The following is an 18,192-nucleotide window of genomic DNA, read 5'->3' as shown; positions in this document are numbered from 1 at the left end:
TAGTCAAGGGAGAGAGTGACTCGGGTACTGGTTTTATGACATAACATTCTGATGCTCCTGCGAAAGATCACTTCCTCTTTAATTCTAGGATCTCGGTCTGCTCTTTGAACATAGCTCATGTCTACAAACAACTTAAGCAGGGCAGTGATGATCTGAGGAACTTTTTGAATACATACTCAAAATTGTCTAATTTGCAGTTTTTTATTTTTGTCATATTTAAAACATTTGCATCAAAAAGTTCCAAGTGATGACTTGCTCACTTTAGTCCACACCAAATAAAGCTTTCAACGGATAAAAGGTATGACTAATTCAAAATGAGTATTTGTGATATTGATTGAAACTTGTTTGCCTTTTGACTGTTAACAATAATTAATGCTTATCTGCCTCCTACGATTCAGGAGTGTCTTGGTATATTGAATTCTATCTTTAGGGAATTTTCATTCCTATAGGAGAGGTTTTCCAATGCCCCTTTTATAATCACTGGTGACTTTACTGGCCCTTTCTCTATTCACCAGGTAATTAACATAATATAATACACAGGATTCTGTAATCCCTGTGTAAATACACGTCTGTAATTTCTATAAAATTGGTGACTAGTGACACACTTATTTGCTGGTTATAAAGAGAAGACGTCAGAACTCGACTATTATAAGTTATTACAGTCGAGTTCTGACGTCACAGTGCCCACTACCAGCACAGAGTTGAAAGGCAGGTCAGGACATTGAGCTTAGTTAAAGCAGCTGTTTAAAGCAATGAAAATGGAACGTTGCTTTCCTTTCTTCTGCATTATTTTACCAGCTAAAAATGACAAGCAGAGAGAATATGTTTATTTTTAACTCTAGAGAAAAGCTAGAGTCTTTTTGCATATTTCTACACATCATTTTGAGGTATTGCAGCTTTTTTTTGTAGATGACTTGTATTGAACTATTTCTAATACCTGTTTGCATAAATATCTAACAGGATTTTGGTGTATTTAATGTTGCCCTAGAGTTTTTTATTTTTTTATTCTTCATGTTTGCAAACATGCTCGCCCTTTCATATGAAAGAGCAATGCCCCAAGGTTTTAAGTGGTTTGTGAGAAAGGTGATGGTGTGACCATGTATTATTTGGGATAAAATACCCCAGACATACAGGATAAGGATATTGCAAGACACTCCGTAGTTCCATAATCTTATAAAGGAACACGTTATTCTATGACATATATATCCGTAAATGATTTTCTGTGATACAACTGAATATAAAATACCTCGACACCTAATATTACTAGCAATTGTTGGTCCCTTAAAAGCACTTAAATAACATGTCTTTCTATAACCAATTTAGCTCGGCTAGTTTTATGGACCAAGGAAGAATGAAAGACTGCCCCCCCCGCAACTAGTGTTCAAACGCATCCTGCAAGTTGAACACACATACCACGCTGCAGACGCTTTAACCTTCTGAGCGGTCTTTCCACCCTCTATTGGTTAAAAAACCTACCCTTATGTGCCATCAGCCCCCTACAAGTAGCCTCCTCTCAGATTGACATTATTTGACGTCTAAATGGTGCGAGCCTTTAATTCACGCTACTGCGAACGTCTTTAGAGATATACATGTGAATTCAGACAAGGCAGGAAAAATGCCATGACATTATATCGAGTTTTATGATACAAAAAGTTGTATTTTATGTTATAAAGCATCGGTGGTATTTGCATATAGGGTCCAGTAGGGGCCTATTCCCACAGCGCGTGCCTCTGCAGGATCCGGGGTGCAGGAAACCGGTAGGTGCAGGAGCCGAGAAGCCGGAAGTGAGAGAGGAGAGACTGCACCAGAGCTGAGCACACTCCTATGACATCTTAGAGTTCATAATGACTATTGCCAACAGTAATCAATTAACGCTACAGTCTAATCCATGTCTGAGTGGGATACCGCAGCTCCATTAATAAGACAGTGTAGACTTGCATTATTAGTATGATTGACATCAGTAATATTTTGAACACGTACAGTAGACAACATGTTCAGCGTCTCTTGGTGACAGCGGTTTGTTTTAGTTCTTGTTATCCCATCTTTGCAGATGGGAACAATGCAAAGCCTCGCGCTCTTACAGATGGTTGTCAGAAATTGATTGTGTGTAGATTGGAGATCCATTGCTTCCCGGGGCTGTACACTGAGCACGTATCACACAGTGTGCTAGTCTGAAACGGTGTGCCTGTTGCACACTCTACCGGTAAAACCCCTTCAAACTAGGACCGCGCTGTGGCATTCCGCAGCATGTGGAACTCCGCGGAATTTCACGGAGTTTTAGATAACTCCGCATGGATCCTTGTAGTACAACTCCAAGAGTTCTGCCCACCCCTACAGTGATACGGCAATCACTGAATCATTTAAGAACTGCATCTACATCACAAATTGTCCTCTAGCCACTCTCAGGTTTTTCATTTCGATGTTTCTTACCAGGGTACTTAAAATGATCCTTGCCATTGGCACACCTTCAGGCACATTGTATACACAGGGGAACCTGGATTCCTGTCCTAATGCATTTAAAAAACACGTGACGCAGTCTCAACGGGTGCATATGTCCGTTCCTAATCATTTTGTATGTTCCAATAAACCACAAGGAACTGAGCAGTCATAGGTATCAGGTCTTTGAATACTAACCTTATCTGGAAGGTCCTGAACTTGCCAAGTAAAATGTTACAAGCCTGAAAGAGAGAATTGGAAGATCGAGAGAGATAAGAGAGTGAAAAGAGAGATAGAGAGAGGGAAGATAGAGAAAGAGAGATAGTGAAAGAAGATAGAGATGTACACGAGAAAGAGGAGAGAGAGAGAGGATGAAGGAAAGTGGAGTATTATGTGGTGTGGTGGTTAGACCTCATCATTTAATAGTACGACAATACCTCAAAGATGGTCCTTGAATTCACACTAATAAATACTTAGCTCGGTCCTGGTAGAGTGGCATAGAGCAGTCAGGCTTTACTAGAGAAACATGTGTTAAGCATTTCAGAGTACCAACATGGACGATAAGTAATTGACACGACTCTAAAGAAATCTGGCATCAATTTATAAAAAATAGAGTGTGTTTTAACATTAATTTAGACACCAAAACTAATGGAATAGCATATATATAACCGGAGTTATAGATTTGTGAAGCAATATTAAATCACTGCAGGAAAATACATGGAGAAGTTCACATTTTGGTCAATGAGAACTAGTGACAATCGGTCACTTGCAGGTTGAGTTACATGGAACCCTTACAGGGTTAAGGTCATGCAGGCTCCAGGACCAGGCGATGACAGTCAGGTCAATGTTACGTAGCCCGTGGAATCTGGGTGCAGAGTTGACCTGGCTTTCCTTGGTGCTGAACAGGAGTTGCTGTGGTGCTGAGTTTTACCACTTACACAGTGCTGCATGAAACAGAATGCAAAAACACATCAGATACACAGCTGATGACGTCAGATTATGCTGCAGTGTTCCCTGTAGATGCAGCATCGAGTGTGGGGGTTGGTTATGGGAATGGTGACCAACAAGCCTTGGCAGTGGTAAGCAGAGCAAAAAGTACTGGATCTTCACTGGGTCCGGGGGAGTAGGTAGCAAGCTAAAACTTTGGGACAGCCGAGACTACAACTCCCACAATGCTCTAGACCTCCTAGATTTGATCAATCTCATGGAGGGCCCGATGGCCAGCGATTCTTTAGATCAGGCAAGTGTTTTCACCTGAAGTTTGCAGGGGACTAGTGCCACTAGTCCAGGGGAGTCTGAGGGAGCTTCTGCCTTCAACAGGGGTCCCTCTCTTCAGGAATTCTGTGTTTTAGCCAAGGACGAGGGTCGTTCACTCAGTTCCAAGTCTGTTGCCACAGGGACAGATTATCCCTATTTTGCTTTGCTGCTGTGGACAAAGTCCTCTTGTGGGCGGCACAGGTCTTCTCTTGGTCCTTCCATGAGGCAAGTTGCTCAGATCTGTAGTTCTGGTGTCAGGGGGGTTCCTTAAATCCCAGATTTAGGTGAATTAAGGGTGTGGGAGCTAGTAGCCAATGGGCAGCTGGTCCCTGAAGCTAATCCGCCTCAAAAGGTAACACATCTGGGGGTGTAGGTCAACTTTTCTACCCAGAACTCTGTGTTCTGCCACTTCTAATGATGGCAGAAATTAAGTTGTGGTGTACAGACCAGGCTGCTAACCCTGAAGGCGCTGCAGTCTTTAGAGCTCACCGCCTTAATGTGACACTTCACTAGGCTGCCTGAGGGGGAGGAGGTGTGACCTCCTTCCTGCCCAAGCCCTTGTTCCTGACTCCTGGCAGTGATCACACTGCTGACAGAAGGTCAGAATCCTGTCTTGGCTGCAGCAGGCACAAGATAGCATGGACTGGTCAGCCAGAACACAGTGAAGCTGGGGAACCAGGAGGGAAACCTGTAAGGTCACCTCCTGGGTACATGCCTCGTCACCCAGGGCACGAGATATATGTCTGGGGTCAGAAGGCATGTGTATGATCCCAAAAATTACATATTGTAGTGGTACCATAATGGAAATACCAATCTCAAGAGTGCCCCATTGACAGTCCTAGTTATCCTATGGACCACTAACACTTATAGTAGTTTCCAATGGGGAACGTCACTATAGGGACGTATAGTTGTGCACTTATATGTCTTTACCTTTAATATACTGTACCCTGCATCCTAGGCTGAGGAGGCATACCTTAAGGGTTACTGACATTTATTACAGGTAGAGCATTTCACTGTGCCACACATCGAGTTCAAACAGTTTGCACTGCTCCTTCAGTCTGGCCTGCTGTCAGTAGTTTGCTTGGGTCACTCATTGTGGCACACATTTGTGTGGCAGCCCTGGGGACCCCTTTACCACCTATAACCTGGGTACCATATACTAGGGATTTATGAGGGGGGCATAGCTTTTGCCAATTTGGGATTACCAAGTCAAACAGAACAGTTTTAGGAGAGAGAGCACAGGCACTGGGGTCTGGGCAGCAGATTCCAGTGCACTATCAGAGTCATAACCATCAGTATTTGGAGCAAAAAGTGGGGGGTGACCATACAAAAAGGGGCATTTTCAAACAGAGCAAGACAGAAAAGAAAGGGGTAGAGAGAACTAGAGTGAGAGAGATGTTCCCATACTGCAGGAGAATACTAAGATTCACTAATAGTAAGACTTAAGAGTCCAAAGGAGATAGGCCTGTGATTAATGCAGGTCATTATTATGTAGTCACACCCATCATGAACAACAGACCAACGTTCATGGTTTTACAAGACCTTCCATGAACAGAGTGCAGGTGATCACCTAGGAGTGTAAGATTTTACTGGACAAGAGTGCAACCTTTCCCCAACATGCATAGAGTTGTTCACAGACACAGCCACTGGGAGAAAGTGTGCAGTTATCAAGTACAGCAAACAAGTTCAAGAACTAGCCCTGTCTTAGCAGAGTGGAAAAGGAGAACAGAAGCATGGTGAAAGAGATGTGGGAATTCAGAATCGTCTGGACCATAGGAACTGTATTTGACATAGTTGAGCAAAATTGCTCAAACAGGATGAAGAAAAAAACAGCTGTTAACACAGAATATTGCACTATTGCACCCCCATGAAGAGCTCAGAAAGGATGTCATTATTAAGAATGAAATTAGGCTCAAAGGAAGAAAGATCTACAAGCATCATGTTTGCATGGATGGAGTGAGTACAATTCTGGTTGAACGTGAGAAATGTGACCAAGCCACACCCTTGTACAGCATATGGGATTCCCTGAGAGATGGAGAAAGGGCAATGCGATGATATTTAGTAATAACGGGGAATGAATATATAGTGATTCATGTTGGATGCATGCAGATGCCTGTGGTGAAGTCAATGATGGTTCTTTGGTTACTGAAAACAAGGCTCTTAAATACCCTTGTATTTATGTTTTCCATCATATTTTATTTTCTTAATTCATCTTTGTCTTTCCAATCCCCTGCCCACCTTTTTAAACATAATGATCTCTGCTTTGAACCATTTGTATTGTAATGTTTGGGTTTTAAAAGGGATGCAATTTGTTGTCTATTTAGTATGATCTGATAGACGGTCTCTAGACTGTTGCACACAAAGAGGTATGCAGTTCCTAAAAAAGACGCAGGGTGTGTTAGAATCACCAAGAGATACCAAGGTGACACTGTGAGGGTAATGAGATACGCAGGAGTGAAGATCACTCCTTCTGGAAAAGAAGACCCTCACACACCCAACAAGCGGGTGTCTTGCTTCATCACCGGGTCTTGCTCCTTATCGGGCCGGCGGTGCAATGCCCGATCAGGCACCCAAATGGGGCCTTCCTATCGGAGATCTTTATTTCCAATGCCGATGAGTGAGGAGTGTGGGGGGGTTACTTTTAATAGTTGGTGTAGGTGCATGTGAAGTGTGAAGTGAGTGAACTAAAACAGGGATAGGTGATCCACTTCAAACAATTTTAATAAAGCATGGTCACCATCCTGATTAAAAACAAAATAATACGCACATATCTCACCTTTAGGTGTGTGAGTCAATGTGCTAAAAGGGTCAAAGGGTCAACATGTTTCTTGCCTTATAATGTATTAAATGGCAATTCTTCAGGACCAAAAAATGATACAGCTACCTACACTTTTTTGGTGGTGGTCACAACCTCTAGGAGGTATCACTAGTGGCCACACGTACAGCACCCTAAAAATGTGTGGTACCACGAGTAAATTAACACAACCTGCGAAAGAGAAAAAGAAATTACAAGTATAAGCATTACAATAAAAAACAATCCGAGATATCAGGGTAGCTGTAGACAATTGGTGATGTCAATGAAACCGTGACATGCGTCGATTGTGAGCAAACGTGTGCAAGACTTACTTCGAGCTAGCAGCAGTATAATATATAAATCAATACACTGCCCAGCCCAGAATAGGCTGCGTCAAATTACCAGGAGTAGTGTAAGGAAACTCACCCTCATAGGCTGTGACGAATTCGAGTCCAGGGTGGGAGAGCACTACATTTTAGTGTCCTAGGAAATAGAAAGCAGATAAACAACAAGAAGGTAAAAAGAAAAAAGAGAAAAAATGGTAAAAGTATTGTAAACCTGCGTTGCGTTGAACCACATAGTGTATTGGAGTATTAGTAGGTTAACAGAAGACGCCGTCTGCAACTGTGGAGAAGCAACATTGCGAGCAACTCAAGTGACAAATCATGTAATGTCACCCAGAGATTAAATCCACATCACTGTGTTGGTTACCGGTACACCCATGGGTACTGGAAAGTCTGTATTTTATCGCTAATCTCCCCATCAGCGACCGTCACGAAAGAGGCTGGAGCGCTGAAAGTAACACGTTGGGTGCTCCAGAACGCGTCAGATTAGCGAGGGAGGAGTAGCATGGGGAAAACATGGGACGCTGTCGGTACAACATGTAGCGCCTATTAGCGCGGTTCCGGACATACTCACGGGAACAAAATAGTAGATTGGAGGTAGACGTGCTAGTGGTAATGTCTGTCCATTGTTCATGGGGACAATAAAGTATCCAGAGACCAGAAGCATACGGATCACGCATCCTGACAACCCCCTTGTATCCAGAACCCTAAAGCATACGGATCACTCATGCGGACACGCCCTAGTGATGAGGGCGGTATGTTGCAAGTACTCACGATTCCGCAGTGAAGAAACCTCCGCAAACCTAAGACCTCACCAGCCACTGGAGTCTGGTTCTCACACATCCGACTGGTTTCCTAGTTAAAAGAACACGTCGGCGTGACGCGAGGGTGGAAGGGGCGGGACATTCGGTTAGGAGAGGCGTGCTACGGCAAAAACAACTGAACCGCTGACCTCACTGAGTGTATATTGGTGAGGACGCGCTCGTGGTTGCCATGGTGCCCAACGCGAGGGAAATGCATTCCCCGTCGCTCGAGTACATGAAAAAAAGAAGAAGAAGAGAGAGGGGAGTTCGAGACATTCTGCTCGCACTCAAGATAAAAGAACCGGATCAGCAATTGACCACTAGAGTTACATGAAGAAAATAAAGATAAATAAATAAAAGTTAAAGGGAACGGAGGACCAGATTTAGTATACTGACTAGGGAATAAAGGGAGCAGGCATGCTTAATTCAGCTGGAAATGATGAGAGCAGATAGTTAATTCAAGTCAGCATGCTCCACGGGATATCCTCGTTGAGACCAGTTGTGTCTGCAGCCAATCGTAGGACCCAACGCTGTTCGAGTCTAAAAAGGGCTTTTTTTGACATGTAGGGATGGGATTCTAAAACAACCCACTGGAAAGAAGTGGGAGCATGTTGTTCCAAATGATAGTGGGTCGTCATCTTGGTGTGTGTTTTTGCGCATCTGAAATTGCTTTTATGTTCCAGCATGCGGGTCTTGACTGCACACGTTGTCATGCCTATGTATGGTAGACCACACAGACATGTCATCATATAGATGCAGTTAGATGAATTGCAATTAGTGTGTTTGCAGATGGTCCAGGTCAAGCCATTAGGAAATACCAATTCTTTACTGATCCTTGTTTGGGGACACATAGAACCACAGGGATAGTGGCCCTTGACAGGAGGCAGATCCCACAGCATTCTTTGTGACCTGATAGTTTGTTTCTTAGGTCTGGTGTGTATTAGTAAATCCTTAAGATTACTAGTACGTTTAAATGCGAACCTAGGTGGTTCTAAATCCAAGTCACCAGTATTGAGAATAACCCAATGTTTTTTTATGATGTTCCTGATCCTGTTGGAATCAGGGGTAAATGTAGTGACACATGTAATGGATTGTTCAGGTTCCTTGATGTTGATTTCTAACAGGCTCTCTCTGTTATTATTTCTTGCTCGTTTACGTGCCCGTGATACTACTTGTTTAGGATAGTCTCGCTTAATCAGATCATTCATGAGGGTCGCGGACTCTCTCTGGTAGTCTGCCAACAAGCTGCAGTTCCTTCTAATGCGCAAGAATTGCCCGAAGGGCACATTTTCTCTCAATGACTTAGGATGGTAACTGCTGAATAAGAGGAGGCTGTTCCTATCTGTAGGTTTGCGGTACAGACTAGTAGTGATCTTGTCTCCTTCAAGACGGACAAGTAGATCCAGGAAGGGAACTTCTGTGTCAGAGATAGTATGTGTAAATCTCAGATAAGGGTTGAGGGTGTTGATCCAAGTAAAAAATTCTGTACATTTCGCATAGTCTCCTCTCCAAAGAATCAGAATGTCGTCAATGAATCTTTTCCAGAGCAGTACATTCGCCGAGTAAGGGTTGGTGGAGTTGTGAATTTCTCTAGCTTCAAAAGCTGACATGTACATACATGCTAGACTCGGTGCGAATGTACTGCCCATGGAAGAACCTTGGGTTTGATGGTACAGTTGTGTGTTATACTCAAAAAAAAATTGAGTAAGGGCCAGGTTAGCACATTCCATTATAAATGGTACTGGAGTAGTGGAAACACGCTCACTGTTACTTAGGGCGTCCTCGATGACCTGGAGAGTGGCTTGTTGGGGTATGTTGGTATATAACGCCTCAACATCCAATGTCAGCAATAGGTCTATTTCCTGTGGGTGTTGGATACCCTCAAGGAGGCGGAGGACGTCAGTAGTGTCTTGGATAAAGGAAGGAGTAGTTCTGACCAGGGGCTGGGTGAAGTGGTCAACGAACTGCGACAGAGGTTCCAAAATGGACCCAATCCCTGAAACGATAGGACGTCCAGGTACTGGAGTAGTCCCTTTATGAATTTTAGGAAGGCAGTAAAAGAAGGGGATAACTGGTTCCTTTGCTATAAGGAAGTTCGCTTCTTTCTTAGAAATCCAACCTTCTAACTCAGCTGTGGAAACCATGGAACCTATAGTTCTGGTCAACTGCAGAGTGGGATCTTCCTTAATAGGCGTATAGTATCTTATGTTGTTTAGTTGTCTGCGACATTCAATATCATAGTCAACTGAAGACATGATGACAGTTGCTCCACCCTTATCTGCTTGCTTTATTACAATAGTGTTGTCATTAGCCAGATCTCTTATAGCCATTGACTCACTGGTAGATAAATTCTGGAAGGGCACTCGATTAGTATCCATATTAAGATCTTTTAGAACTGCCTTTTCGAAAGTGAGTACTTCCGGGGGGACCATACTCCTTGTAGGCGTGAAGGTTGATGGTCTATGAAGTCCTGATTCATCGCCCGTAGGCGGCGGTTGATCTTGAAAGAATGCCTGTAACCTAATCTTGCGAAATAAATTCTGGACCTCACATGTGTCACGAAATCTGTCTGTCTTAGGTGTGGGGACATACCCCAGACCTTTCTGGAGAACTCTCTCTTCCACAGGAGTAAAAATTCTGGTGGATAGATTGACCATCAATCTCTCTTGTCCCTGGTTTGGCTCCTGGTTTCCACTGTTCTGGCAGGTTGTTCCTGCCATTGCACTCTTTTTTGTTGTCGCCCTCTTCTGCGCCCTCTTCCTCACGCCGACGTGTTCTTTTAACTAGGAAACCAGTCGGATGTGCGAGAACCAGACTCCAGTGGCTGGTGAGGTCTTAGGTTTGCGGAGGTTTCTTCACTGCGGAATCGTGAGTACTTGCAACATACCGCCCTCATCACTAGGGCGTGTCCGCATGAGTGATCCGTATGCTTTAGGGTTCTGGATACAAGGGGTTGTCCGCATTCATGATCCGTATGCTTCAGGTCTCTGGATACTTTATTGTCCCCATGAACAATGGACAGACATTACCACTAGCACGTCTACCTCCAATCTACTATTGTGTTCCTGTGAGTATGTCCGGAACCGCGCTAATAGGCGCTACATGTTGTACTGACAGGGTCCCATGTTTTCCCCATGCTACTCCTCCCTCGCTAATCTGACGCGTTCTGGAGCACCCAACGTGTTACTTTCAGCGCTCCAGCCTCTTTCGTGACGGTCTCTGATGGGGAGATTAGCAATAAAATACAGACTTTCCAGTACCCATGGGTGTACCGGTAACCAACACAGTGATGTGGATTTAATCTCTGGGTGACATTACATGATTTGTCACTCGAGTTGCTCGCAATGTTGCTTGTCCACAGTTGCAGACGGCGTCTTCTGTTAACCTACTAATACTCCAATACACTATGTGGTTCAACGCAACGCAGGTTTACAATACTTTTACCATTTTTTCTCTTTTTTCTTTTTACCTTCTTGTTGTTTATCTGCTTTCTATTTCCTAGGACACTAAAATTTAGTGCTCTCCCACCCTGGCCTCGAATTCGTCACAGCCTATGAGGGTGAGTTTCCTTACACTACTCCTGGTAATTTGACGCAGCCTATTCTGGGCTGGGCAGTGTATTGATTTATATATTATACTGCTGCTAGCTCGAAGTAAGTCCTGCACACGTTTGCTCACAATCGACGCATGTCACGGTTTCATTGACATCACCAATTGTCTACAGCTACCCTGATATCTCGGATTGTTTTTTATTGTAATGCTTATACTTGTAATTTATTTTTCTCTTTCGCAGGTTGTGTTAATTTACTCGTGGTACCACACATTTTTAGGGTGCTGTACGTGTGGCCACTAGCGATACCTCCTAGCGGTTGTGACCACCACCAAATAAGTGTAGGTAGCCGTATCATTTTTTGGTCCTGAAGAATTGCCATTTAATACATTATAAGGCAAGAAACATGTTGACCCTTTGACCCTTTTAGCACATTGACTCACACACCTAAAGGTGAGATATGTGCGTATTATTTTGTTTTTAATCAGGATGGTGACCATGCTTTATTAAAATTGTTTGAAGTGGATCACCTATCCCTGTTTTAGTTCACTCACTTCACACTTCACATGCACCTACACCAACTATTAAAAGTAACCCCCCCACACTCCTCACTCATCGGCATTGGAAATAAAGATCTCCGATAGGAAGGCCCCATTTGGGTGCCTGATCGGGCATTGCACCGCCGGCCCGATAAGGAGCAAGACCCGGTGATGAAGCAAGACACCCGCTTGTTGGGTGTGTGAGGGTCTTCTTTTCCAGAAGGAGTGATCTTCACTCCTGCGTATCTCATTACCCTCACAGTGTCACCTTGGTATCTCTTAGTGATTCTAACACACCCTGCGTCATTTTTAGGAACTGCATACCTCTTTGTTTTCACTGGTTGATGGGCATGTATGCTGGACCTATATGAATAATAAGATAGATTATTATTTATAAGCCCTCTATCCCTCTATTTGTTTGAGTGGTCTCTAGACTGTTCTCAGGGGAATTAGTATTTAATATTTGCAGGCCAGTGGTGGGGCTCCCTTGGCCAGAGCACTTTTAGATAAAGTGTGACAGGACAGCTGATAGACCTTCATGGAGCGGGCACGGTGATTGTTCCTACTATAGAAGTAGATGATATTCTGGCATCACCTTCCAAGGACTTTAAGTCACTGCTCAGTCTGTTGGCTCACTCCCCTACCTTTAACATGGTGGATTAAACTCTTTTGTTGCACCACCTATCATCAGTGGCTAGGGTTCTGATGGTGGCACTGGAATGGGTCGGCTTGGTTGTGTGTCAGTATGCATTTTAAGGTCTTCATGGAGCTCAGCTAGTTTTCGATGATTGGAAGGGAGAGAATACGATCATGCCAGATCTTGATGCATCCGCTAATAGCCACAATCCTGAGTTACCATTTCTATGTTTACAACACACATATTTATCAGTGCAAAGGAAAGTTTGATGCAACATAGGAAAATCCTTCTGGACGCTGATTGGGTGAGGGATAATGACTTGAAATTGAATGGGTCAGAAACTTAAACAACTCTCCTTTCCTTTAATCACCTTTAAAACTAGTCTGTGCACTGACATAGTGCCCCAGGCGTTGGGGTAATTTACAATCGTTTTCAACAAAAGTGGAAAATTTGAAAGTGTTGTGCGACGCAAACCCTAGTATGAATTCTTAGATTGCCACAGTTGCGCAGGATGTTTTCTTCAAACATCAGCAGCACAAAAAACATACTTTCCTTCAAACTGGATGAACAACCTGAGGGCATCACAGGACCACTTCCAAATTCTAATATGGATTATGCCACTGGTGTTGAAGCAGGCTTTCCAACATAAAATTGGAGCCAGGCTGAGGTTCAGAGTTTTGTAGCCTTTGGTTAACCTACTGGGACTCAGCCGTGTCTCCTTGGCGAAAGGTTTGACAGTCTCGAGGTCACAAAACCTAACAGAGTTAAGACTGTAAAAACTATTCTTGAACTTTTAGTACATGTACAACTTAGCATCACCATATTTTTTGTGTTCAAGTAGTTTTTATTAGAAATAAAAAAGAGGCATACATTCAGAAATACTTGCGACACAGATAAAATCCATGTAATGCAAAATGCACATGAGAATACAGTTGATTACACAGAAGAAAAATGGTAGTCAATAATTATGGGAGAAAATCACAATGTCTGTACTTGGACGGGCTCTTGAATGAGCAGATCAGCTCTAGATGCTTGCGTCCAATTCCTGACATCAGAAATAAAGAAAATTCCAGCTGCATTCTCAAACCTTACACGACTGTGCCAGTGCAGATTAGGAAACTCCTTCCCCCAATCCAGTTGGCAAAGTACTGATACATTCCCATTCGTATTGATTGTACTTCTTTATGAACTCTCTGTCATTGCATTCTTTTTGTTTGTCTCTTGCCCAGCCCATTTCATTTTAACCACCATCAACCATATAGCTCAACTGACAGACCGTATTATTCCTGGCAAGACAAAGCAGGTATGGAGATACAAAAAACACAAAAGAAAGTGTAAGAAATTGGGATATTGTTTGAGGGGGATGTAAAGTATTTATGCAGCACACTAATAGTAGTAAAGTGAAAATACAATACAAGAAAAATTTCAAACCATTTTAGAAAAATAGAGTAAATTGAAATAAATGAAAGGGGACCACAATGACAAAAATCCAATTAGACAAACCGGAGAAATGCAATTTGGAAGTTTTAGGTAGACATAGCACCTAAAAGCCGAAAGCGTCATTCACAGTCATCTGGTCATGCCAGACTAGGGGAAAGTCACAAGTTCAGGCGGACATAGATGGAGCACAGGCCGTATCCAGGGACCAGGTTAGTTCAACTGAAAAAAGTTAGCTTCTCGTAGTCTGTTATGAAGAACTCCATTTGTGGTGCAGGAAGCTGTGAGGAGCAGGGAGAGTGTTGCGGGTGGTCATCGCTGTAGCACAAAGGGCAATCCTGTCTTTGCGGACAGTCATCGCTGTAGCGTGAAGATCTGGTTAGGCGTCACAGGTGGCCATTGCTGGAGCTTCGCATTGCCAGTTGTCGCTGGAAGTCGCTTCAGCGCAAAGAGTCAGGTTCACCGGAGGTTCACGTTGACAGTTGTGACGGGCGACGGAGTCTTGGCACAAACAGGCCTTTTTAATGGTTGCGAAGAGCCCAATGCTTCAGGATTTCACCTTTCCTGCCAGAAGAAGATAATCTGATGCCAACCAAGGGTCCAGGATCTGAGGAGGCACCCCTTGGGGATCAGGATCTAACTCAAGCAGAGGCCAGCAGGACTCAGGCAGGTCCAATTGCAGGTCCAGACAGGTCCAATGCAGTTGGTCGGCTGGACAGTAGAAGGGAGGCCTTTAGAGCTTGTTGTTTCACTCTAGCTCAGGAAAGAGGTTAGCTAACTGACCCTTGGAGTAACTCAGGTTAACCTGGGATAAAGAGAGCAGGTCCAATCTTCCTTCTCAGAGATCAAGGCAGTACTCAAGGAGCAGAGCAGTCCTCTCGTAGCAGTAGAACAGTCCTTCTGTAATGTACACAGGTCCACAACTGTATTGAAGAGTTGTTCGGGGTGTCCAATATTTGTCAGATCGTGGAATCTTTTAGTAATAGGCACTAACTAACCTGTGAAATCTGGTCCAGCAGGAGCAATGCATGAAGTGTATCCAACCATGTCTTTCCATGCTCTGGGAGACCAACTAAGGACTAGGTCATCCCAAGAAACTCCAAAGGGAAATGGGGGAAGGGCATCAAATAAGAAACCTGGCAAACAGTTGACCACACACTGTAACATTTATACTCTGTCACTGCTCCCTCTGCGGAGCAGGCTCAACCAGTGGCCGCTCGCATAGGGAGTGCTGCGGAGAGTTGGGGTGGGGTGGGGGAGGGCCAGGGTAGGGGGGTAGCAAACTCGGACATACGACAGAACGGAGGAAAGTAATTAAATAAATAAATAAAACTATTTACCTTGCGCGCGCTGCATCGCCAACTCGGCGATGCAGCGTGCGCAAGGTAAATAGTTTAATTTATTTATTTAATTACTTTCTGTAAATGTAATACTTTTGTATACATGAACGAGAGTGTTATCACGATGTGTTGGAATCTAATATGAGAGATGTGTATATGTGTTTTGTAGATGGTGGTGTCCAATATTGAGAACAATAAACAGATCAGAAAGAAATGTAATACAAATACCAATAAAATAACACAGAATTAATTAGACTAGAACCATTGATGTGATCAATACATTACAGTTAAATCTTGGTTAATTAAAACTCCTCTAAATACAATTTCCAGTACAAGACAAATTAAATATGACTTCAGTATTTGAAGAGTGGCAAGGCAAGTAGAGGGATTCAGAGCTTTTTGATAGTCTGCTAAGAGAAAAAGCATTTAATCATATATTGTTAGCTGAGGGTCTAGTTGGTTGTTTGGTGCCCTTGTGGAGAAAAAAATTAATTAAGTGAGATGTATCAATCAATCAATCAGGATTTATAGAGCGTGGCTAATGACCTGATAGGGTATCATTGCTTTTGCAGGCCCCAGAGGCTTATTTGAAAAGCCTGGTCTTGAGAGCCATTCAGAATTACAGAAGAGAGGTGATGGTCAGGAGGTGCGTGGGGAGACTGTTCCAGGCCTTTGCTGCGATGTGGAAGAAGATGCTTCCTCCACTTCTGCTTCGGTAGATGGGGGGAGTATAGGCAAGCGAAAGGGAGGTGGTGCATAGTCTTCTCGATGGTTGGTGGTAGTTCAGGCGGTTAATGTAGGTGGGTCCTTGGTTGTGTAGACCCATGTGTGCATGGGTCAGCAGCTTGAATTAGCATCTCTCCTGTACGGGAAGCCAGTGGGGTTTCCTGAGGTGGGGAGTGATGTGGGTTCATCGGGGAAGGCCGAGGATGAGTCTGGCTGTGGCATTCTGTACAGTCTGAAGTCTCAATAGAAGGTGTGTGGTGATTTGCACATAGAGGGCATTGCCATAGTCTAGTCGGCTGGTGATGAGAGCTTGTGTCATGGTACACCTCATGCTTTGGGGTAGTCACTTGAAGATCTTATGTAGCATGTACAGAGTGAGGAAGCAGGCAGAAGAGATGGCGTTGATCTGTGATTTTATGGTGAGCTTGTTGTCAATGATGATTCAGAGGTTTCTGGAGTGGTCGGAGGGAGTTGGTGCGGGTCCTAGGTCTGATGCCCACCAGGAGTCATTGCATGTGTTGCTGCTGATCAATACTTCTGTCTTGTCTGTGTTCAGCTACAGACAGTTGTTCTTCATCCAGTTGGTGACATTTGTGGAAGCTGGTTCTGATGGTAGCGAGGTCATCGGTGAGTGAGAGGATGAGTTAGGTGTCGCCTGTGTAGGAAATTATGTTGGGACCGTGGGATCTGACAATGCTGGCCAGCGAGGTCATATATGCGTTAAAGAGCGTAAGACTGAGGGATGAACCCTGGGGGCACCTTGGATTCAGAGGTGAAAGGTGGATCCTCTGGGTTCTTCCTGTCAGGAAGGAGGCGATCCACCTGAGTGCGTCATGTTGGATGCACGACGTGGTGGAGTCTTTCGATCAGTGTGTGGTGGGATACTCTGTCGAAGGCTGCAGAGAGGTCAAGGAGGATCAAAGCTGCTATTTCTCATGTGTTGAGGAGGGTTCGGATGTCGTCGGTGGCTGCGATCAGGGTGGTTTTGGTGCTGTGATTGCTGGGGAAGCTGGTTTGGGAGGTTTCGAGGAGCTGGTTGTGTTCCATGTGTGTCATGAGTTGATTGTTGATGATCTTTTCCAATACCTTTGCTGGCAATGGGAGCAGGTAGATTGGCCCATAGTTTTTGAATCCGCTAGAGTCGGACAGAGGGTTTTTTAAGAAGTGGTCTGACTTCGGCATGTTTCTAGGCATCAGGAAATGTTGCAGCAGTGGTAGAGGTGTTGTCGGGTTATGAGTTCCTGGCCAATCTTTTGGTTTCCAAGGTTGAAGATGTGGTGCGGGCATTGGTCCTGAGTGGATGGATTTCATGGTGGAGGTGGTGCCCAGGGTGAAGAGGATGTTCCAGGTGGTCAGTGTGTGGTTCATGTTGGTTACAGTGGTGGCATATCTGTCGAGGAAGTCCATAGGTGTAGGTTGGGATTGGAAGTTTCTGTATATGGTTGCGATCTTGTCATGTAGAAGTGGGTGAGGTTGTCACACAGCTTATGTCAGGTTGTGATGTTGTTTTCGCTGGTAGTATTCATTAACAATGTTGAAAAGTTCCTTGGTGTTATTGGCACTGGTTTCGATGCATGTGGCAATGGCTGTCTTTTTTGTTACCTTCAGCAGGTGGTGGTGGAGGTTGAGGGAGGTCTTGAAGGTTGCATTGGTGTAGGTGTCCCTGCTGATGCACCATCTCCTCTCCAACTGTTTGCTGTCTCGTTTCGCTGTTCTGAGTGCTTGAATGTATGAGCTGGCCTTTTTAGAGGATTTCCTCTGTATGTTGCTCTCAATGGGGACGATGCTGTATGCCCAATTGGTGATCCAGGCGTTGAAGCTTTTCACTCCCCATTCGAGGTTGGTGGCAGTAGCAGATGTACTATAGCAAAATGTCCTGCTAGGTTATGAGAAACAGAGATCATAGTCTTAATGTGAGCAGTGTCTCTACTTCCATGCAGACATCTGACCAGTCCAAAGCCATAAACAGTACGCCTATGAGAAATTATTTTTGTAAGGGGTTGCAGGCTCTGGCAAATCTCTGATTGAGATTCAAGAGTTCTGACAGATCCCACAGATGGCCCATGGAAATTTGAGATGCATGCATTCAATTATATTCCTCAAATCTCTGAGGTGTTTGCGAGAGAGTTCAAGTGTGCTGGATGGGACAAAGTGAAGAAAGCACTTTTCTTTTTTAGGTCTGGCTTGAAAGCGCAGCTGTTGCTATACCCTATTTGATCAATCTAAAAAAGAACTTTCAGGAGCACTTCAGAGAGGGGTTTTGGCGCAACATACAAGTTGGTGGACTGAAGTACATGTTTTAATTGGGCAGGAGTTTAGTACTTCTATG

This window comes from Triturus cristatus, chromosome 7 (assembly GCF_964204655.1).
Source record: "Triturus cristatus chromosome 7, aTriCri1.1, whole genome shotgun sequence".
Classification (NCBI taxonomy): domain Eukaryota; kingdom Metazoa; phylum Chordata; class Amphibia; order Caudata; family Salamandridae; genus Triturus; species Triturus cristatus.
Note: the sequence above shows the minus strand (reverse complement) of the source record.